Source organism: Megalops cyprinoides, chromosome 2 (genome assembly GCF_013368585.1).
Source record: "Megalops cyprinoides isolate fMegCyp1 chromosome 2, fMegCyp1.pri, whole genome shotgun sequence".
Lineage (NCBI taxonomy): Eukaryota > Metazoa > Chordata > Actinopteri > Elopiformes > Megalopidae > Megalops > Megalops cyprinoides.
Genome location: NC_050584.1, coordinates 25231940 through 25256031, shown reverse-complemented (window position 1 = coordinate 25256031; position 24092 = coordinate 25231940).

Here is a 24092-nt window from a genome sequence, read left to right as displayed (position 1 = left end):
AAATAAACAGCAGCTAATGGCAGAGATTCCTCTAAATTGCATCCCCTCTGCTGCTTCATCAAACCACTGCATTCCACCATTTGCATTATACAACAAACCATCATGAGATATTATTTATAAACCACCCTATAAATATAGATCAACCAGTACAGCAATGGTTCTCCACTGAAACACACGCGTCTGAACTGCAGCACTGCTATAAAGCGTTGTGTTCTCACAGGCCACAATCTACTAAAGACAGCTTATCGCTCTGACTGTCCCCACTCTCCCTTTACTTCCTGCCTGATGCTGCCCCAAACACAGGTATTCACACACACACACACACAAACACACGCACACACACACACACACACACACACACACACACACACACAAATAGGGATTCCCACACACGGATACATACTCACATACAAACACAGAAAAAGATACTACAACTCACACACATATGTACACACTCCCACACACAACACACCAAACACCCACACATCGTTACACACTCACATATACACACACAGATACCCCCCCCCCCCCCACACACACACACACACACAAACACACAGATACCCCCACTCACACTCATAGATACACACACGCATGCAAACACACATACATACCAAGTCCTACTCACATACATAGATACACTTTCATACACACATAAATACACCCCCCCACACACATACATACAGACACAGGCACACACACACACACACACACACATTTAAACACCTGCTTTTTTATCTGTGTTAAAGCACCCTGTCTATGGAGGCAATGAGCAAAGATGCACCTTTCTCAGTCCCGGGGCAGGGTGCTGGTGGGGGGGTGCGGGGGTGTGTGGGGGTTGTTGTCTCATTAGCATCAGGCACAGGAAGCGCAGGGTGCAGTGTTCGGAGCTGTTGTGGGGTGGGGGGGGGGGGGGTTGGTGCCTCTCGCTGCAGCTTGTTAAAGCTGCCCTTGGGAACACATCTCGCTCCAAACCGCCGCCGCTGCCGCTGTTGTTGCCGAGCTGCGCTTTGTTACAGGTGATTACCGAGTTACAGAAGTCCTTCTTTTTTCATGACCTTTTTTTTATATTTGTTTCCATTCCTTGGGGCAGCAGGGAAGAATTGAGGTAATCCATTGACATTTTGCAGGGTGAGGGAGTTTGGGGATGGGGTTTGGGGGGGGGGGGGGGGGGCGCGTAGAGAGAATACGATTCATCATCTTTCATTTCGCGAACATGCTTGGCACAGCTGTTTGAAATGACACACATCGCCCGGAGACTCGGAAATGAGCAGGGAGGCGCTTTATGAAGACACACGAGCGTCTGAAAAAAAACCAACCATCAAAAGTTAGCGGGAGTTCTTTAACCTCGTTAGAGCTGGGGTTTATGGCTCCCGTTAAGCCCCGGCCCTCTTCAGTCTTCGTTGCCCGCTTAATTTTTTTTTTTTTTAATCAGAGGCGCTTGCAGTGGTTGGCATTTAGTCGGGCCCGTGACATATATTAATTGAGACAGCAAGCGCAGCACATCATGTCAGCTGGCCCTAGGATACTCCTTGTTAACCATTGCTTTGGCTTATTTGAGAGTCTGAGGCTGTCTATCCGTGCTAGCACTAAAGGCGATGCAAATCTCCTCATGCAAATTTACATTTTTTAAAGTAGAGTAACAGAAATAGTTGTACATCATATTGTGGCATCAGGTACCTCGTTAATGAGCAGAGGTGGTGTTCCAGACCTCCTTGGTGCATTTACGGAAGGAATTGCGAGGGTATAAAGGTAATCCTGTCATTGATGGGTTTTCAGGTCACTTTTTGGGATCATGCATCACATGCTAACTCCTCCATCAGTTTCAAGTGGAGGCTTTGAACATATGCTTGTCAGGGAGCAGCTAACTAGCTAGTACCATGAGTAAACAGTTTAATTCCCATGTGCATGAAGCCTGGGTCATAACCTCATTGCTTGCATGGAGCTGGGTCACAATTCCACTTTGCCAGCATGTACATTATAGATATATACAAGAGCCACCTGTGGGGTCTTTATAGTGCAATGCTGAAAGACATTTCTTGTGTAAAAAGAGCCGAATCATGCCTTGAGCAACCAATATTCAGGATCTGTGTCAGTATGCAGGGTTCTGCCTGAGCTTAAACCACAAGCATTGCACACAGGCTGAGACAAACTAATGGTGCTGGCATTTACCACACGTTTTCTCAGCCGTTTCAAAACGAGAATGACCTCCAACAAAACTGAAATTTGCCATTACTGATAACAAAAGCTGGCCCAGGATACAATACCTTCTGTAAAGCAGTGCTATCAAGAATGGCAAAGGTGCTTCGACTACGATAGAATTTGTTGCAAAATATGAATAGAGTAGATATTACTGGAGAGAGAGAAATGACTCTGAATAAAAAGGCCCAAATCAGATGCCACTACAGTTCACAGGAGAAAGGGCACTGGTCAGATATGAGACAGTAGAGAAATTTTCAGTGGATTTCATATTCATAATCTTTAAAGAATATGTTTTTAAACATGACAAACAAATGAGCAAGCACTGTTTCCATGTCCATACATGCACAAGAGGAGTTTATTATAAAATGATACATGGCATGTAAATCACTTTTCCAAATTTCCTTTTCCAGTGTTTCTACAGCACAGTCGTACAGTAGATGTGTAGGTAAATACAGTGTTATGTATTTCCTTTGGCGTGCCTGTACTGCAGTTTTTTAATTAAATTTATGTTGCCTGTGTGGCTACTGTCACTTCCGTTTTCAAACAAAGACAGTTCATTTTTGTGTGGTCTTGGGTCCCTGTACACCATGTGCAGATGTCACCTCACATTTTGAAAACGTGATAACCCCTATTCTTGTGAAATTTAGTATGGTTACTCTATGGTATATAACCTAAATGTGTATTTATTTTCATCTATTTTTTGGAAATGCTTTCTTTATTTTGATTACATGTTCATTTGATTTTTGATTCACATATATATTTTTTTTCTTTATAACATTTGTAGTAAAATTATGATAGCTTCCAGCGTTTAGGAATGCAGGCAATACATTCAGACAAGTGTCTGCTTAAATAAGAGACGGGTCTGCAGGCAACTGAGAAATAGTAAGTATTGGCAGGATTTGTATAAGGTTGCAGGGAGGAATCTTTGAAAATGGGTAGCTGTAAATAAAAATCCCTCTGATTCAAAGGGTTAATGAAGTCTAAAAACTTTTTGCCAAAAAATAATTTTGATTGAGTGTGAAAATTTTGCAGTGGTAACGAGCTACACACCATCAGATAATAATTCATTTAAAAAATAAAAATTGGCCTAAAAAATTCTTGATGTCCCAATATGCAATCATATCAATAAATCAAAAAAGGAAGTGAAATTACATTCAAAAATTACGAATAAATAAATAAATGAGGGAGACCACATAATAGCCACAAACAAGAAGTGATTCTTGTGTGAATTATGTGTGATTATCAGCTATATACCATCTGTGCCTCTCAGCTGGTTGTCTCGACACCTGACTCTGGCCATCATATTCAGCATTGTTATCATCTTCTCTGACGTTCCCTGAGCATGCCTTACTGGTAATGGTGTAAGGTTTTTACCAACCTCTTGCTCCGTTTCCATACTGGTATCTGACTATGTATGTATGTATGTATGTATCGTATCAGTCTATCTATCTATCTATCCTTCAGTTCCTGACTTTTTCCACATTGCAAAGCTATTGTGTATTATAAAAGACTTGCTTTCTTCTTAGAAAATATCCAAATATCCAAAATATAAGGGATTTGGAGAACTGAAAGTGGCTTGCACTGTGTCAAAGATGAAAGGATCATTTCCACTTTCTGTTTAGAAGTGCTCCATGATTTATTTCTGCATTGGGTCAAGTAGGTGTGCACAAAGTCAAGTGGTTTCTTCCCCCAATGCGTTAGTCCATGAATTTCATTTCAGCATATAGTCTACGAACAATTGAGGTAATGCATGGGAACAGGCTGAAAGTACTGAAAGATCAAAATCATGCAGTTTTTTTTTTTCCGCAGTCTGGGCACAGCTAGGGTTCGGAAAGAAATGTGTTCATGGGGGATCCACGGATTGCATTTGCAACCCTGAAGCAGCAAACTTTGACAAAACTCTAAGACCCCTCCTACCACTACCACCAGCATGTAGGTGTTTTGTCACGTTTGTGACAAATATATGTGCGCACGTGTGTCTGTGTGTGTGTGTATGTGCACGCACCTGTATGTGTGTGCGTGTGTGAACCTGTTTGCACTTGCTTGCGAATTTTTTATTAGCACTTTTTGCTTGTGCATACATGTGTGTGTGTGTGTATGTGTGTGTGTGTGTGCGTGTGTGTGTGTGTGTGTGTGTGTGTGTGTGTGCACGCAGCTCTGGTGACAAAACCCATACCCCAGGAGCAGCACAAAGCCCGTAATTTACCTGCAGAACTAGGCCTTTTAGCAGCGGGATGCAGCATAGAGGAAAGGCTTCCTCCCACCAGGCCACCACCGAATTATCAGCCAGGAGAGAAAAGTGATGCCTGACGCGCTAAAAGTCACAATATCTTCAGAGTGCCAGAGCACCCTACCACTCCTGCTGGGCGTCTTCCACAGAGGCCTCCCTGTGGGGGACCAGTCGGCTGGCAGCTGCATTCGTTTGGTTAAAGGAAGTGCACGCTGGCAATCAAAACCGCACTTTTGTCAGCAGGGCAGGCAGGCTGATAAATATACCCATCACAACATGGCGGGGGGAGGGGGGAGTGGGTGGTGTTACCCATAAAAATAATAAAAAAAATTTAACATTAAAGGTTGTTGCTGCCACAGATGTTCTTGGAAAAATAGTTTAAGCACTTTGGGTGTCTTGTCGGGGCCCTGGCCTTGAGTCGGTTGCTTTTTAATTCCACTCACATCGCATTGCAAAGTTTCGCACCGAAAATCGCTTTGAGGCTTATGTTTTAAGGCACTGGCAGGGATGCTACAGCGGGGTCAGATGTGTCTCAAACGGAACATTAAGCATGCATACCTTAATCACAGTTTTCCTTATGAAAGGTAGATGTTGGAGATATCGTGACAACGGCAAACACTTATCTTCTCCTTTAGTCACTTCATCACCATGTCACCAGAAATTGATATACTCTGTTTTTTTCATCTTTTCATTCCCAGAAAAAAGATCTTGTCTTTCTTTCTGACTGAGGAGCTTTGATTTCAAACACCCGTTTGCCTGTGTTTGTATGTGTGTGTTGTTTTTTCTTTTTCTGGGGGTCAGTCTGACATTTCACAATATCAACACTTTGGGGAACCGAGTACTAAAGTGATTTACTGCGAGCCATAAAGGGAAAGCTGTTAACAGCAGTCTCTCAACCATTTTCTCCTCTCTCCCTAATTGCTGGCTTAAGCAAGAAAAGGAGTGGACGTCGGCTTACTGTTGTTCTACATGTTGCCTTTTTACAGAATACCTTCTGTTGTTTTACTGCAGATCCATAACCCTTTAGTAACCCCCTTTCTTTGAAAACAAAAGATGATGTTTTTTGGTGAAAAAAAAAGAAACACGGACGATTCTCCCACCCCCGCCCCCCCATAACAAATGAATACAGATGAAGTTATTCCTGAGTGGGTCCATCTGTTGTGTAAACACGGGCTCAGACTGGCCCCAGAGCTGAGCCGGAGCCAGGTGATTAGGCCCGGGTCCAATCCAATCGGCACAGGTAAAGTATGGCTTCATTAGCTCGCACCCTTTAAGGGAAGGGGAGCCTGCGTAAATACGCCTGGCGGAGCTGCCTACGAAGCCCTTCCGCAATCTGTCTGATGTTGCATGGACGGTGCGTGCATGTGCGGTCCTGAAGAAACCTGAGAAAACTCCCCCCCTGAAAGGAGTCTGAGGGGAGGAGTCTTTCAAAATGGCAGCACACAAAATAGAACCTGTCGTTGCTGTAAAGACTACGTATACAGGTAATATACTTGGCTTCCCTTGGCTAGTTAGATTGCCCAAGTTGTGGTAGGGCTTGAATGGTGTTATGCTCACACTCATTGGTCTGGGAGTGTTGTTAGCCTGGTGTGACGCTGTTGCTCATTTAGCTTGAATGGATACACTTACATTTATTCATTTAGCAGATGCTTTTTTCTGTTCTTTTGTCCTGTTGTGCTGTTTTCTGTTCTGTCGTGCTGAGTCACTCTGGATAAGAGCGTCTGCTAAGTGAATGTAATGTAGTGTAATGTAATGAGGGGAGGGGTCTTTCAGTATGGCGGCAAACAAAAAATAACCTGTCATTGCTATAAAGATGAAGTAAAGCCGCCACCACTGCCCTGCCCCCCACAAAATACAGAAAGAAAAATAAAAATGCAGTATTGTCCGTGGTCCCCATAACTGTTGGCTACTTTGCGTGGTTCTTCTTTTCCCTCCAGTGTGATCAAGAGAAGCATTATTAACTAATGCGAAATGTTATTCATCTTCATAATGCCTAAATGACAGCCTATTTAGAATAACAAATGAGTAGGCCGCATCGAGTATTACTGGGTGAAAGTGACCTTCTCCTGTGGGAGACAAACAATTGCTCTTCTCAAAGACTACCGACGACTTTAAAAACTGACAACGGCGTCGGCCACTCGGAGGTCCAGAGTAATGAGACCGCTTGTTTACACTGAAACCGGATCCAGATTTCACCACTAGCAGATGACAAAAATAAATAACAGTAAATCAGGAATGTATATTTTTTAACCATGCTGTCCACATATGCACTATGTGCTATTGGCATAGGGCTCTTCAAAAGCCACCTCTAACTGTGGATTCATTCTGCTATCGGCCACCCCCTGCAGTCATTGCTGAGGAAAAAAACAAAAACAAAAAACAAAACAAAAGCATAACCTAAAGTCACCCCTCAAAATTTCCTCACTGGACCTTACCGGCTGTACATAGTTGTCATGGCTACAGTTTTTTCAGTTTTATTTACTTTTTAACCTTTGTGGAAAATCATTTGGTGGGAAAAACACACTTGGTAATTGAATTACTAAACTTCCTTTAAGTCCAGAGCATTCACTGAACAAAAGTGACATATACACATACAAGCATACATAAGAATGCTTATCAGATTTGCAGTGGTGTTGGATGTCGAATGTTGGATTCTCGTTTCACTTCACACCTTGAGCCAGAGAATAGCCCTGCGCATTTTCAGGTTTCCGTGGCAACGGCGCTTCACCTACACAGCACTTTGCAGACCCGATTAGCATTCTGGGTATTTCTGCTGCTAAGTCAGCTTGGTTTCACAGAGGTCTGCCCTCTTTGGAGCAGGACCCCCCTGTCCCTGCTTGTCACAGCCTCGCCACAGCCCTGATTCTCAGTTTCCTCTTATACTTGCGCGTCAGTACACAAGGCAGACCGGACCTGAAGACCTGCCCATCAAAATCTGCGTAAGCAAACTGTGTCACTTCTCCGCCGCCATGTCTGCACACCGTGTTATTTGCGATGTGGGCCCTACTCTGTGGACATGACAGCCAAACCATCCGGTATGATTTAATTTCAATCCTCTTGTCCTGATAATTCCTCGTGTCTAATTAACTTTGACTTGCCTCGTCTTCTTAAGTGCTATCAGAATTTCCCTTGCTTGACAGGTAAGTAGAACATGAAAAAAAAATTGAGCGCCAGTTTTTTTTTCTTTTTGTTTTTTTGGTCCTCTCCAATTATCTAGTCTAATGTTCTGCCAATGTACTTACACATGGCCCTAGAGAGACACCAATAACAAGGGAAATTATTTCCTTTCGACATGACTGCTTTGTTAACCTATTGTTTTAGGACAGTCTGCCAACTCTGCTCAAAACCAACAATACATCAGAGGGTCCAAATGCACACATTTCATTCCAAGGTCCACACAAGACACACCTACTTTGAATCCTGGCCACAGTCAATTGTTTGCTTTTACGCACGGACCTGCTCCTTTAGTGCTTCCGTGACAGCAGTGTTCGCATTTGTTGTGAGACAAAAGATGCCATTTTGGTGCAGTGGAGAAGCAGCTGGTTCTTATGATCTGAAGACTGAGTGTCTGATTCCCTGGTGGACCACTGCTGCTGTACCCTTGATCAAGGGGCAGCTGTATATGTTTTTTCAAACAGCTTACCTCGTATTTTCTGCCAGGAAAATAACTAAATACATAATGATAACAATAAGGGAAATATTCACACAGCATTAATCAAATAACCCTCCCTGCCTGTTGTTGCTACACCAACCCTCCCTGTCTGTTGTTGCTACACCAACCCTCCCTGTCTGTTGTTGCTACACAAATCCACATCTCTTTACATTCCTGCTAATTTCTGCTTCTCTGCTTTCAAAGTGGATAGGTATCACAAGTCATCTGAAATGCAGATGTTCATAAACGTTAAAATTTATAGTGCCTTTCAAACTGCATGGAAAAGAACTATTCTTGATAAATTAATTTTGCTACGAAGCATATAACGCACTCATATACACATGCGCACACACACACATACACAAGTACCCATATACACACACAAATAAACTCACACACACACAATGAATACACACAGAATGTTATTTTTTTCCTTCTTATATTATTTTGAATAAGCATAACAGTCAATAATCATTTTCTTGTTCTTTCCAGTGATTTTTCTGCTCCTTAGAGATTAAAAGAGGGCTGTTAGAATTAAGTGTCTTTTGTCAGGGGTATTATGTCATGCAGCTCGAGTCATTTCGTTTATTCATGACCAAATTCACCGTCTCTCCATCCCGATTCGCCTTGGCGCTGCTGGGCGCCACAGAGGGTCCGAAACTCTGCCATTTAATGCCATGGGAGAGGTGCTCAGCTGAGCCGGCTGGAGTTTGATTAGCTGGAGGCTCAGAAAGCCAGGCAGCAACGGGGAATTAGCGCCGGTTTGATTGCCCTGATTACAGCCATCAGCGCTTTCGACAGAGCGGGACCAGGGGGGTCAATTTGATCAATACAATACATATTCAGATAGTCTCCTCTCTGAACACCGGGCAAGTTGCATACAGTACCCGTGCTGAATATGCATGGATGCATTCTGACAGTTTTCTTCTTGCGCAATCACTTTTGATGTTTTCCCATAAAGGTTTACAAGATTTTCATTATCTTTGCAAATCAGTGCAGGTCTAATTAAAAATGCATGTGTGAGCTAAGAAGGTACACCCACGGTTCAAATGATATAAATGCACTATTCGGTATCGGTCTGAATATATACATTTTCAGTATTAAAGAAAATGTGTCATTTATTAATGTATGGCATATTTGTACATGTTTTTAATCAAATAAATTAACAGGTGTATTACAAGCACCAGATCAACATTGTATAGACAAATTCTATCATCCTGTGCACACTGGACACACTGATTTTTCATTTTGTCAAAAGCACATACACCGTGAGAGCAAGAAAGCATTTTGCACTTTTGCAGTGTCTACAGTTGAGTACTTCACTTCATTATAAATAGCCCCCTATAGATGAGCAGAAGAAGCCAGCCTTGCTGTGACCTCCAGAGGTCAATTATTCCTCTTTAGACTCTCCTCTCCTCTTTTCTCTCCCTCCTTCACATTTTCTCCCTCACATTTTCTCTATCTTGCTGACTGTGGCTACTGTTTATATCATCACTTGATCACCGACTCATATATTCATATTTGCGATACCTCTCAGACACTGATTCATCATTTTGGGAATTAATTGTGTTGTTATCTCACAGCCTCTCTGGTTGTAATGGAGTCAAAAGAGGTAAAAGGTGGTTCTGAGGAGTTGACTTTCTGACCAGTACATTGCTGGTCGACAACACTACCTAAGCTGCAAGGACAGCATCTCGCACTGAATTTTGTGAATCTTCATCTTCATCTGTAGGTGGCCAATTGTTTCCTTTTATTTCAGTTGTTTTATTTACTTTCATCACCTGTAGTTGCAGTTATTTTTCCATACAACAGTTCCCAAAAGCTTCCAGAAACATGCCCACACTTCCCATTTGAATGATGTGAATGTCCAGTTGGCTCTCTTCAAAGCCGCCTGTGACATCAAAACCTGCTGCAGACCCTGAACTCAGAGGGCACGTATGCATGTGCTGGTGGTGGTTGGTCGGGGTGTGGAGAGGATAGCAGCAATCAGTGCATTTCAATATTTACCCAGTGTAACAAGTCCTGCCATCTGCTTTGAGCTCTCCTCCCCTCCTCCCTAAGCCGCAACGTGGGAGGAATTAAACCAATCGGACAGCCCGATCGTGCCAGGTTTCTGCGGCAGCTACGCCCGTGCCCCCAGATCACGAAACCTTTGAGGACGCCTCGGGACATGGCTTGCATTTTCCACAGTTGTTCTCCCTGCTGTTTTGTTAACCCAAAAAAAAAACATGACCTCAGATGGCCTTGCTCAGTAATTATCCAACAATTACACAGCTTTTTCCATGCAAACTAGTAGGCTTGTTGTTTCAAATGCATTGAACAATCAATGCTAGCAAAGAAGATGTAACTGCAGCAGAAATTGGTACATACTTACATATCCACCATTTTCAAATGCTGCAAATGTTAATTTTTTGTGCATTACGCTTTATGAAATTGCACATTTAATGCACAAAGGATGTCATTTGCCTGAAAAATGCTGTCTAGTCTAAACTTGTTCCGGATCAACATGGTGAATTACATGGTTTTTTTTTTCCTTTGGCATGTTCTCTTGTGCTGGACGTCACTCTGGATAAGAGTGCCTCCTAAATGAATGTATAGTAATGTAATGCATTAGGGATGGTCTAATATTGTACATCATGCATAACTGGTACATTGTAGCAATATTCAACATGACACAGTGATGCTGAAGAAGGCGTATTATGGTGAAGCATGGAAATAATGCCACCAAAACACAGCACTCACTGTAATTTTACCATGTAGCTCCACTCCCCAGACCCCTCAAGAGAACAACAAATCCAGCTCTGGGCCAAAGAAGTGCTAAAGGTCTATGACATAGCAATGCTATGCCAAACAGGCGCTCTGCTTTCAGTGACACAAAGCAAAGTACAAAGGCGTAACATTGTGACACTAATGCATGACACTGAGTAGGTTTATTTTCGGCCCTGCAAATACCCTGCTATCACACACAACTGTAATAGCTTATAATTAACACACTGATTAAGAAAAGTAATGACCCAAGAAACAGTCATCCACAATGACTCATCTTTGTTGGCTGGGAGAATTTTAACATTCATTTCTGAAATGCACCTCATAGTGCCATTAAATATGATGACCAAATATGTGTGTGCGTGTGTGTGTGTGTGTGTGTGTGTGTGTTTATATATATGTGATGTGATGTAAATGCACTTTTGTAAGTCGCTTTGGATAAAAGCGTCTGCTAAATAAATAAATGTAAATGTATATATGCATACTGTGAAAGACTGAGAGATCTATTTAGATGAATACAATAAGAAACTCTTCTCACAGAGTCTGATCTTCTCAGTTGCAAGGAAAGATTATTCAATTGCTTGTTTGCATAAAAAATCAATTTAAAGACCAGTCTGGTGTTCTTGCACAATAGAATATAAACGTACAATCTGTGTGCCCTTTATTAAAGCAGAAGCACTTGGCAATTACATGTAATAAAGGAAATATCAAGGATCACCTGTGTTAATTAGAGAATAAAGGACAAAGCTGGCAGAAGTATCCCTCGAAAACCTCCAGTGCTGTTCATCTTTATTGAGAGAACGGCCTACTGAAGTGGGGTGCGCAAAATGGCGGAGAATGATCCCGCCTGCAGATCCCCTGTTTCGGCGTGGGTCGAGCAAGCAGCCCACGCTCGTTAATTCAATTAGCAGCTGTGCAGACATGGGGGGATGCAAATTACCACCTGAAGTGGAGAGGAGGCTGGCGATCGCACAACAATGGCTTTGGCGAAGCATGGGCAAGTCAGTTTTGGCAGTCTGTTTTCGAGATGTTTATCCTTCGGCAAATCCACGTGTCACTTTTCATCTTTGTCTTCTTCAACAATGTATGTGTAGCTGATGGTTTTCATGCCCCCCCCCCCTCGCCAAAGAAAGCAATCCCACCCCCCACCCCCCCAAATCTCATCCTCATCCCTGTGCTCTCTCTGTATTCAGAGTGTAGTGCAGGTCAAAGGGTAATTGGGACCCCGCGTAAGATGTGAAATAACAGTTGTAATTATCTTTTATACCCTCTTGATGTAATAGATGAAAGCCCAACCAGCCCGTAATAGCCTACTTAAGTCTGTCAAGATGGAGAGAAATCTTCACCCTTACTTTATTTTGAAGCCTTTTTTCCCTGTCATCTTTTGTAGTTAAAATATTCTTTGTCTGAATGGTGCTGATGAACAGCACATTTATTTCAGCTTTTTTTCCACAAAAAAGAAAAGAAAAGCAAAAAGAAAAAAAGGCCCATGTGGCATGCTTTTAGTTTCCTCGAGACGGCATCCGACAATCAAAAGTCATTAGGGATATGATATGTCTTGGTGTTAACAATGGGCCTTTATTGAATGACATAATCGTGCTGTTATCCTACATGTGCCTTGAGATCACTGGGAGAGGAGGACGTGGCCGATGCTTTAAAGGGGGGATCGAAAAAATTGGACAGCGCTCTTGTAACATGAACCAACATCAACATTTTCCATGCAAAGAAGCTGCGGTTCTTGTTCTCATGTTTTTGCCTTTAGATGATGGGTATTTTATCATATTAAACAGTCACACTTTGCTCTACATTAGCTGTAAACAGTGTACTGTGTGTACGCTGTGTGCTGTAAATACACAGTAGCTAACTCTCCCACTGGGAAAAACAGTGAGTGGTAATGGGAATACTTCCAATGGGAGCGTCGCTGGGTGTGGCGGCCTGACCTGTGAACACTGAATGAAGTTAAAGGGTCATTATGGGTGATGGTGGCTTCACATCTAGCTGTGTAGTGTGATGCCGTACTTAATTATAAATTCCTTCCGGAGGGATTGTGGCAGGGTCGACTGGGGTCCCTGCCAGCTGAGATCTCCGTTTTTCATGCGCAGCCTCGTGCGACATATCCTTCGTCCTGCGCTCTCATGTTGCCGTACCTGTCCATCATCTCTGCAGTCAGTTCCACCCCGGGGCAGCCGCCTACTGTAGCGGTGTGGGGCCCACAGGTGGGACTTAATTACCTCATGCTGTGTGTTGTATCCAGAGCAAGTTATCTGTGCAACAGGTTACTGAGACGGGGATAGGCCCCCAAGGGAAAAAGTAAAAAGTCATCCAGATACCATCATCGTCATAGATCACGCACAAGCACAAACTCATCTGTCGGAGGTGCTGCAGGTATCATGATCCAAAACAGGTAAACAATACGAGGGTGAGGGGGAAAATGTAAGTCTATATGTTTAATCAATCTACCTCAATCAATCAATCAATTTACCATGCACAAGTGGCCACTTTAAGGAGACTAAGGTTTACACCGTTTACATTGTTTTTTACCACTAGACACTTTAACTATATCAATATTGCACTGTGCTGTTGTTTACACTGCTACATTGTTGCTTTGTTTACTATCTTATTTTATTTTTTACTTAATTTATTTTTTATCTTAGTTTATTTTACTTATTTTGACTTGGCTCGGAGGCTAAGAATTTCATTACTGGTAATGATGTTGCATTGTTATCAAGTGTATGACAATAAACTTGAAACTTGGTAATCAGTGAAGTTTTATTTGTTATAGTGCAATTTATCATGGGATTGTCACAAAACATTGAAAGTAGAGGGAATCAAAAAAAAAACAGTCAACCCAGGGCCAATATTGTGTCTGTATGCTTGACACCTGTGTGTACCCTATTCTGAAATGAAGAATTAATTAACTGAAATGTTTTCTCCAAACTTATATTCATAACTGTCTATTGCAGTGGTGATAGTATCTGAAGGTAGGTTCAGAACTGAACTGCATATGTTTTGTAAGACTCTACAATTTGTTGTGAATTATGAGTCTTTTTCACTGAGGCAGGGCATTGCATAATGGCATCTTATGGCATGTTCATTTTCGGTTCATTGAATATGAACACGTGATTTAAGTTATTATCACACACCTGTCACTAACTGTTGGGGATGAACACTTTCTATCGTATGATTCTCCCTAACCCTGTGGAGTCCTCAGGAGCATTTGATAGCCGAAACGTTCTGTCACAAATACAAAATGAAAATTAAAATGTAGATGGAGATCCTTTGGGAGCCACTGTCTTCTCATCCTTATTGCAGTTTATTACCTGCATTAAGATGGAGCCATATGAGCGCTGCTTGTGGAACTGCTGCTCTGAACTTAATAAAGCCCTCCTACCTTTGTGTTGGTTTGTGCTGCTTTTGGGGTTTTACAAACATCTGCAGCTGTACCTTCAATACAAGGTTTTTTTTGGGTTTGTTTTTACTTTTTTTCCCCTCTTTTTTGCTGTTTCTCAAGTATGCCACCTGAAAGAAAGTGTTCGTGGCACAGTGCTGAGCAGCGTTCAGAGAGCGGGGCCCTTGACAAAGAATAAGGGGGGGATACAAATGAGGATATATAATGTAATGAGCAAAGCAAAGTGTTTTCGTGCAGAATGTTCCCCTCATAATAATGTGTCACGTTCTATTTGGAAAGCTCGCCTGTAAAAGTGAAACAACAATAATTACCTGAATGAGGGGAATCTACAATCATTTTCTTTTGGGTTTGTTTTTTTTTCCCATTTTCTTTCTTCAATTCCTCTCTTCACGTTCATTATGACAATAGCACTGTAGAGAGTAAAAAATAAGGAAACCGAGTTCAATATGAAATTGCAAAGCAACAAAAAGGTATATTTCCTCTCCCTTTGATCTTTTTAGATATCATAAACATTTGAATTTTCTTTCTGGATTTTGGACGTTTTGCTACCATATGGATCAGGAGCCTAAATGACAGTGAGGTGTTAAAAACATATACACACACAGATCAAATTTTAAGGGTATTTTCTGAAATGCAGTTTTGTCAATATAATGAAATCATTAAAGCTGATGAGAAGAGAATGGGGGGAGGAGGGGGAGTAGATCAATATTTAAATATGCAATGTGTACAGTAGCAAAACGTGGATCCAAATAAAGCTACTTACTACACTGGCATTTAAACCAAACATGGAGCAGAGGGGACCAGCCATATGTACCCCCACTCAAAGCCCACTTATTGGTGGAGTCAAAATATATGAAGTCTGTGCATTCTATGCATCAGTTCCAAAATGCATGCATTCTTGTATATGTACAAGTAGAGAACAAGCAAAAAGACATTGTAAAAATACCACAACTACTGATAATAATCTCAAGTTTTCTCTTAACTGCCTCTGCATGTTCCATATTGCATGTTAATTGTGGCACTTTAAAAAACTGGCATGTGTAAAATATCACAGATGAGTAAACTAAAATAAGAATAATAAGGACAAATAATAATCTGGTCCAGTTAAAGAACATCTGTGAAGTTTGTAAGTGAAGAAAATTGCAGGAACTGTATGTAGAGCATTTCTCTCCGTTTTTTTATGTAGGGGCTGATAAATAATGTGCTGGTGTGGTATATAATTCCAGTGTTGAAGGAGCTGGATCCCTACAGAGAGGGGCTTGGGTTCATGTCACAGGTGAGAAGTTGCCATGGAGGCTCCGAGTGAAGTAGCTGACTGAAATTAGCTCAGTAAGCACGCAGAACCAGACATTGCTGAATAGACTGATCCTCTAAAAACGTATCACTCTATTTACATACGCATGTATGTTAATTAAAGCGGCAGTGAGCTAGCATTGTCTGGCTTCCAACATACTGACAGTGCTGCTTTCTTGATAAGTATGGTATATTCACACTGACGGTAGGGCTGCCGTATTGATGTGAAGTGGCACTGACACTTTCCATCTGATGCACTTTAACATTAAGACTCATATATTATGTTATCTTTCAAATAGTTATAGGATTATACAGTTAAAAAATTAGAAGTGAAGTTTACGTTAAGTTAGCCCACTAATTGTGTGTTGCAAATTGCCTGGAAGTCTAATACTGCAGTTAAGTCTAACAAAGTTTGTCTTTAGCAGCCATTTAATTATTGATTTTAATTAGCAACTAATTCAAACTTTGGCCAGAGATAAGAGTTTGGAAAAATTATTTTATTACCTAGCTACAAATAATATTCAATATGGGCCTAGCTGGATGGCACGCCAAGCACAATTAATTATGTTAAAGTGGAAACACATAGCTAGCTAGCTGAAAAACACCTCCAAAAATATCTAACTTTATGATAGCTGGAGAGCTACATTTCTAGCTTACTGATTATCTTTTCTTTCAGGCAACTTAGCTATGCTGGACATCTAGACCTTGGGCTTGGATATTGAGTCTCTCAGGAATTAGAGCTATCTTGGTGTGCATATTGGTTGAATAATGGTGTCTGCTTATATTTTCACTAAATTTCATGCACAAATGAACTGTGGTGTGAATTTCTGGGAGTTTCTGGCAACAAGGATATGAAATGTCTTTACAATCTATTGTCAATGTCAATGGAGTTTTTCAATTGAAAGTGATTTAACCGGAGGCAAGTACACAATGAAGGCTTTTTGAGAGGTGACTCAATGCAAGTAGCCCATTGATTCTGGCCCTGCATTGTTCTGCCTTGATTTTCCTCCATGCTTGACATTCAACAGGTTACGGTCAATCACCTCATCCACTGGGCCCAGTCACTTCTCTAACTAATGAGGTGATGTAGTACTTATGCAACAGTCACTTAAGTATATCACAGTTAGTGACATGACAACTTCATCATGCAATCAAATTGCAATACAAAAGTGGCAAATTGGTAGAAAGGTCATAGAAATCATACACTATATAGGAGCAAATCATTCTGCATTCTCTGTCCATAAATCAATCAGTCTATCTATCTATCTATCTATCTATCTATCTATCTATCTATCTATCTATTTATCTATTATTGTTGTTGTTGTTGTTGTTGTTGTTAATAATAATAATAATATTAATAATAATAATAATAATAACAATGATAATAATAATAATAATAATAATAATAATAATAATGCTGTTATTATCATGTACTTTCCTTAAATAATAAATGCAAGATCCTTCAGAGATAAACTTGCTTAAAGAAACCCTTCATGTAAAACATACTGATGTGAAAGAACATGTAAAAAAGTTTAGAGAGAAAGTATTTTTAGCTTCTGCACACAGGTGCCACACTGAATTTCCCTTACCATGGAGACAAAATTTCAGCCATATCCAGAATCTTACCCCCATCATTCAGCATTGATTAGCACCCCAGGTACAGCTTGCTGGCATTCCAGCTAGGTAGCTGGCTTACTCATGACCTTTTGTAACGTATCGATGATACCTTGGCAGATCCACAGCTGGCTGCAAATACCTATACAATATATGTCTTGTAATTCCTATAATTTTAGGCCTGTATTTAACCTTCATTAACTGTCCTCAGTTTGAATGCAACAGTTTTAGGTCTGAACCAATTTTAAGTTGAAACTGCTCATTGAGATTATATCTCTATACATGTAACTGATTGCTTTAGTTCAGCACAAGTGCTATATAAAGAACCTTTAGAAATACAAATGAGAATTTACATTGACCAGAAGGATCAGACTCTCAACAAGATGGCCACAGAAAACCCACAAAGGCCGCATGCAGTCCCAGACAAGCTGGTGCTGAATTATATTGTCATTAGCCTTGGTGCCAGCTCTATCCGCGCTGTTCCATCCGTGCAATTAGGAGGATACCTTCAAGGAACAAAAGGACAGAAATCAGTCATATTAGAGAACTCCTGCAAAAAAATGTCTTCCGTTTATCCTCTGAACAGGGAGTGAAATGGGGTTGGGTGGTTAGGAATCTCACAGCTGAAATGAGCATGCATTGCTGTGCTAGGGAAGCAACAGAAAGGTTCATCCAAATTTAATTTAATTTACTTGCTCAGTTTTTTTGTCATTAATGACCACAATTGTCCACAAACCTAAAACAGTTGTCCACAAACCTAAGTTTAAGTCTATGGCTAAGTTTAAGGTCATGGCTAAGTTTAAGTCTATGGCTAACGAATGCATTGATCGATGTAAATGTAAGTGTACAAGGCAAGTGTGTAGGTATCCCATAAACTGGCAATATGCAATCTGAAACAAATCCAGTGGGCAGTAAATCTGTTATGATGACTATCAAAATGATTATTATGTTTGGTACATATATTTGAATGTATAGAATTTATTTTGTATTTATTATGTATCTTCCTCACAGAGTACAAGAATCAAAAGTCCAGTTTTTTTATTGACAAATCCATAATGCTGCCCCCTGCCACAGCTAAATGCACAGACAGTAATGGGTAAAACTGCAGCTAAGTGTCGCACTATCCCATCAGCACCCGGGGAAAGACAGCACTCGGTGCTCAGCACTAGGCATGCAGAGAGTAAGATTTAAACCGGTGCATGTGGTCTAGTCATTTGTACTGTGGAGAATCAGACCCTGGAACCAGCGGCTGATGGGCTGGCAGGGCTTGGACAGACCAGGCGCTGCAGGGGCATAGAGGGGTGTAAAAGGGGCACGAGGCATGGGCAGGGCTGTGAAGAGGCGGCAGTTGAAGGCAGGACAGAGGCCAGCTCTCACTCCGATGGCATGCTGTTTTTCAAAGGCATCTCAGCATATAAAAATGCACGTCACGGCGGCCCTCCAGACCCACCACCATGCCTGCTCACTGCGTGTCGTTATTAGAGGCAAATATTTCACAGGAGGAAACCTTCTGGTTGCGGATAGCCTTTCGTAGAACATGCGCAACTCTTTATGCCGCATTTGCATGAATTAGGGACGCAGCACTTCGAATACAAATTTTCTCCACATTTCCGCAGCACAGGGCATTGATTATCTTATCGTAAATGGATCCTCGGCCAGCGCATTGATATCAATCAACAGGCAGCTCCATCGTACTGACATTTGAAATAACGGCCCTCCAACCTGCTCAACAACTGAAAAAAAAAAACAAGATCAAATCTCTTGTTCGGTTTGTTGCCTTTTTCCAAAGCTTTCAAAGCGTCATAAATTACCAGAGTTTGCCAATTAGGCATCCCTGAAGTCTCTGCAAGGATTATGTGGCAAAAATCCCTTGATTTACCAAACAATGATAAATTAGACTGCCAGTCATTTGATAGTAGCTTTGTTTATCGTTTTTGTGATTGGCAATGGGGTTTAGCAGTGATCTTCATGTCAGTTTTAATTGCACCCTTGGTATAGGCTAAAGCAGCCTTCACGATGGTTGCCATTGATTTTATTTTCTAGCTATGCTGGCAAAACTTTGAAGCTTTGTGAATTTGGTTTTCTTTTTCAGGGTTCAGGTGGGGTTACCGGCACAATCACACTTACCTGCGTGAAATATTCCTGTTGAAACTGCCACCGGACTAGATGTTCTGGGACATTGATGGCTAGGGACAAGTAGAATGTTAGGGATGCCTGAACAAGATTACTTCCTGTGTAATGCAGAAGGCACCCATGTTTACAGTAGCTCTGAGATTGAAACCAGGCACAAAAAGAAAAAGATGTTTTTGAGCGCTGTTATCGGAACATGATGTGAAGCACTCAGATATCCGCTGCAGAAATTGCACCTTAAATTAACAGGGATTCAGGCTACTGCCAAGTTTTAAAAAAAGACAGACAGAAACAACCAGCTAAATCGCTCATATTTCCTGTCATCCACACCTTACTGTCCTGGACCGTATCCTGGACGTGACAGTTGGACAAAGGAAAAACAAGCCAAGCCAAGCCTTTAAGTAATCCGACACTTTAAAGCTAAATAAGAAAAAGGAGAAGATGTTAAAAGTCTCGGCAAGCTCGCCTGGTGCCAAAAACTCCACAGTCTGTCACGCCACCCTAAGGTGAACCTCTCGACTCCAATTAGACGTCGGGCACCTTCAGGGAGATGAAGCCTCCTTCACAAGAGATGATAGGCCCATTCATTGGCCATGCGGGTGGTGTGCGGCGCTAATCTCAGCATCGCCTCACATCTTTGTTAATTGCCCCCTTGTCAGCTCGCAACTTTTTCCCATTCCGGAACAGTCTTATGCTCCCAGCCGGCCCTGCTTGCTCAAGGAAGCGCGGTGCCAGAAGTGTTTGCTTTGCTGCCGGTAATATTGCCTTCCTTGCGTTATCAGAGCTTTTAGGCTTGTGTGGAACCGACTGACGTCCAGAGTTATGGAACCAAAGAATTTTTTTCCTCTTTTGATTCTCTTTTTTTGGTTTGGGTTCTTGATGTACAGAGAAACCCTAGAGAACAAAACCGACACTGGTGTACAACATTATCTATAACTTCATGGAACTTAAATATATTTTAGTTTTGCATTGGGTATATGTCAAAGCATTTTTTATTGTTTAGTAACTGCCTTTTAACAGTTCAGGAAACCGGAGAAGAGTGAGTATGCCTTAGGGATGTCCTCTACCTTCTCCAGTGAAGTTTATGGCAACACTTTTTACGTGTTACCTGCCAGATGTCAGGATGTAATTACCTTTATGTGGTCCGATTAAAAATGTCACAAATCTCAGCAATGATAGAAACAGTCCACTCTGACAGCGATGTTTGATCAATGGAGGCACCACCAAGGCAACTGAATGGTTTTTGCCCTTAAAAAGTTGTACCTGTACTGTCAAAGCAGTTAAATTTACATAAAAAGCTAAAGAGGTTGCATAATGTGAACTGCAGTACATTTAAAAACATTAAAGCATTCAGCCCAAGCATGGGATGCTTATTGATTAGACAGTACAAGCAGATTTGGTCGACTGTAAGCCAAGTATAAGCTATATACGTATAACCCACAATTAAATATATCTCTAACACTGTATTTAGCTCATAATAGACGACATCAATTCTTACTTAGTGATTACACAGTACAAGCAGATTTGATCTACTTTAAGCCAAGTATAAGATATTGTAAGTATAAACTATAGCTATATTTAGCTTATGATAGAACACATCAATTTATAAGTATAAGCTGGTTTGGTCTGCTATAAATATAAGATACAGTAAGCTGGTGCGGTTATGTGCAGTATATTAGAAGTATAAGACACAGCAGGCTGATGGGGTCTGGTGTAAGATAGCATGAGCTGATGTGCCCTGTTGCCTGGCTGGCTGGCTGGCTGAATCCGCAGTGTTTTGGGCCTCTGCACTCCTCCCTGACAGCTCTGTCGCAGTTGGTGTGTTTAAAGCCCCCGTCTGCGGGGCGACAATTAAAGTGGTCCATGCTGTGCTCCAGACTCGGGGAAGTATGTGTGAATACTGATGAGGAGGTGCGGCGGGCTCCCACTTCCCACTGGCCCTCTTTCTTTCTTTCCTTTCTTTCTTTATGTCTTTTCTTTCCATATTTTTCTTTTTTCAAACGCATCGATTTTCAGGGGCGGATGAAAAGGCCCCCACCGATGCATTAAGAAAAAAAAAGTAGCCGCAAATCTTTCCGCAACTCCCTGAACAAGAGGAGGAAGTGTGGATAACTTATACTGATCCAGCTCACCCTCAGCAAATTGCTACTTTTTGTTTCCCCTTTCCTTTCTAGTCTTGCTGTGTTAATATGCACTGTCAACACACAAACACACACACAATGTATGTGTGTATATGTGTATATATGCATATATATGCATATATGTGTGTGTTTGTGTGTGTGTGTGTGTGTATGTGTGTGTGTTTACATTGTAAATGTACATATGTTACACTATTCTCTTCTGGTTTAAATAAATACATACAGATACATCATTAATGATAGCGTATGTCCCGGCCAGCCCACAGGAACCATGCACGCTCTAACACATCATGTTTTCAGCTGCTCAGATTGAGATTAACCATCTTGAGCAGCGATGTAGCTGAAGTACACCACCTGGGAATCAAACTCGCAGTCCTTTGGTTTCAAGCTCAAGCCCAGTTTATTGACTACTGCTCCACCAGGTGATGCCTTCAATGCAGCTATGCCATTAATACCACAGACCACATGTACAATATGAATGAATGAATGAATGAATGAATGAACGAACCTGAAATGGCCCAAGTCCAGAAGACTGTAATGACTGTCAGTTACCTTAAGAGGTGACACCATTCACACCAGTTATAAAGAACGGACAACAGTACGACATGGTTTTGGGACCTGTTCTTGTGACTGAAGGTCACGGGTTTTGACCCTGGGCAATGTACAGCTGCCAAACAGCAATAAATATCCAGCACTATAAAATGGACAGCAGACACAATGCAGGCTTTGTAAGTCACCTTGGAGGAGGCCATCTGCTCTGCAAAGACGCAATGAAATGCAAGGTACAGCAAAATAATAAAGCACAGGACACATTTCAGACTGTTTACTCATTTCCAGGGCAAGCTTAGAGGATGGATGTGTGCGGCCAGTACCAGCCCCTGTTCTCCCATTGCCCCGAACTCAATAACACTCACCCCTTCTACAACCACAAGCCTCGTTAGCTGATTACCGCAGCCCTTAAAGTAATTACGGGGGCAGCCTGGCATGGTGAGCAATGAATTGAACTTTTTTGGGAAAATGAATGAATCGAGTCGATGGAGTGAAAGAGTAAAAAAAAAAAAAAAGAAAAGAAAAGATCTATCAGGAGAGGGAGACAAACCCAATGACAATGGCAGTAATTATCAGAGGGATTGTGGCTGCAAATGCAAATTCAGAGCACATTTACAGGGGAAAGAAGCTGCTTTGAAAAGAAAAGCACTATATATCATGTGGGGCTAAATATGAGACTCTTTGTAAAGCCCTCTTTTAGCTGTACTTTTCCCATTCAAAGAACTTAAACTCCTTATAATGTTGATTGCTTAGCTGGTATTGCAGAGCCTCTGAGGTCAGCATAACATTTTACAGCAAAACTTTTACAACTGAACTTTAGGGTAACAACAAGACAGCACAGCCAGCTACCTCAGTTACAATGGCAAGCACTGTAGCGCGGGGTAAGTGTTGTACTGCTGTGTCCACACTGTCTGCATGGTGATTGGTTGTCTCTCCGTTATTAGTCACCCTATTGTGTCCTAGGGATTCTGGGTATGTATGTAACGTTCCCCACCGCAGAGTGAAAGTGTGACTTAATGTGACACATTCATTATCTATAGGCTATGGCAATTCCTTTTTTTTGTATGTGTAGACAGTTGTAGTTATAACATTAATAATACAATGTTCTATCTGGAAAGAAGTTATTTGACAGTCTGTATTAGAGTTTCTTTCTACCTTTGTGATAAATATTGCTTTGTTGAATACGGAGCTGAGGGTAAACTCTGAGTATGAATGGTTGTTCCATACAGTTGTCAGTTGAATGATAGCAATAAAATTTGTCTTTTTATTTGGGGAGGGAATTGATAGGTGGTTGAATGATGTTCATATTTACTACAAAAAAATACATCAATTTAAATCCAAGGTCAGGCCACTTGTTTGCCTGCCCAAATGAATGCAGCTAATCATGCCTTACACTTCCAAATGCAATCCAAGTGCAGCACGCAACGGTTGTTTCAGGTTCATGGACACACACACACTCCGATCTACAGACACACAGTAAATGAGAGCACATTGGAAGAACTGTTACATATACCTCTGTTTTAAATGGCAATGTTGAGAAGCAGATAGCCTTGGGAGTTTTTTTTCACAAGTTCAAAAAGACATTTTAAGCATAGCCAGCAGTAGACAGGACTCCTCTGTTAAACAAGCAGTGTGCAGCTAGCCAAACATGCAGCCAGCCAGCTAGCTAAATCTGTGCAGTGTAGTTCAGTACAAGGAACAATCACTACCAATGTCAATACACTAGAAAACCCAGTAACTGCAAATCCATACAAAATCTAAAAATGAAAGAACAGTGGCTGCTGTTCAGTGCACAAATTATGCAAAGATCAACAGGCAGCTAAACTCAAATAGGGCTGTGCCAATTTGGTAGGCTGTTAGCAGCCTTACCAGGAAGCCACACCAAACTTTGGATCTGTCTTCTTTGCTTATATATGAGCACATCATCCCTGGAGAAAAGCAGAATTGCCAGGACCTAAAAAGATGTTGTCTCATAATGTGCCTATTTGGGTCAGATTATATAGTAAGGTAAGGGGTGGAGACAAGTCCACAAGCCCATGCTCCCTGACCCTGCCAGTGCATCGTGTTCTTGCAACATTTCTCGAACATTTCGGCAATGTTCCTCCGCCG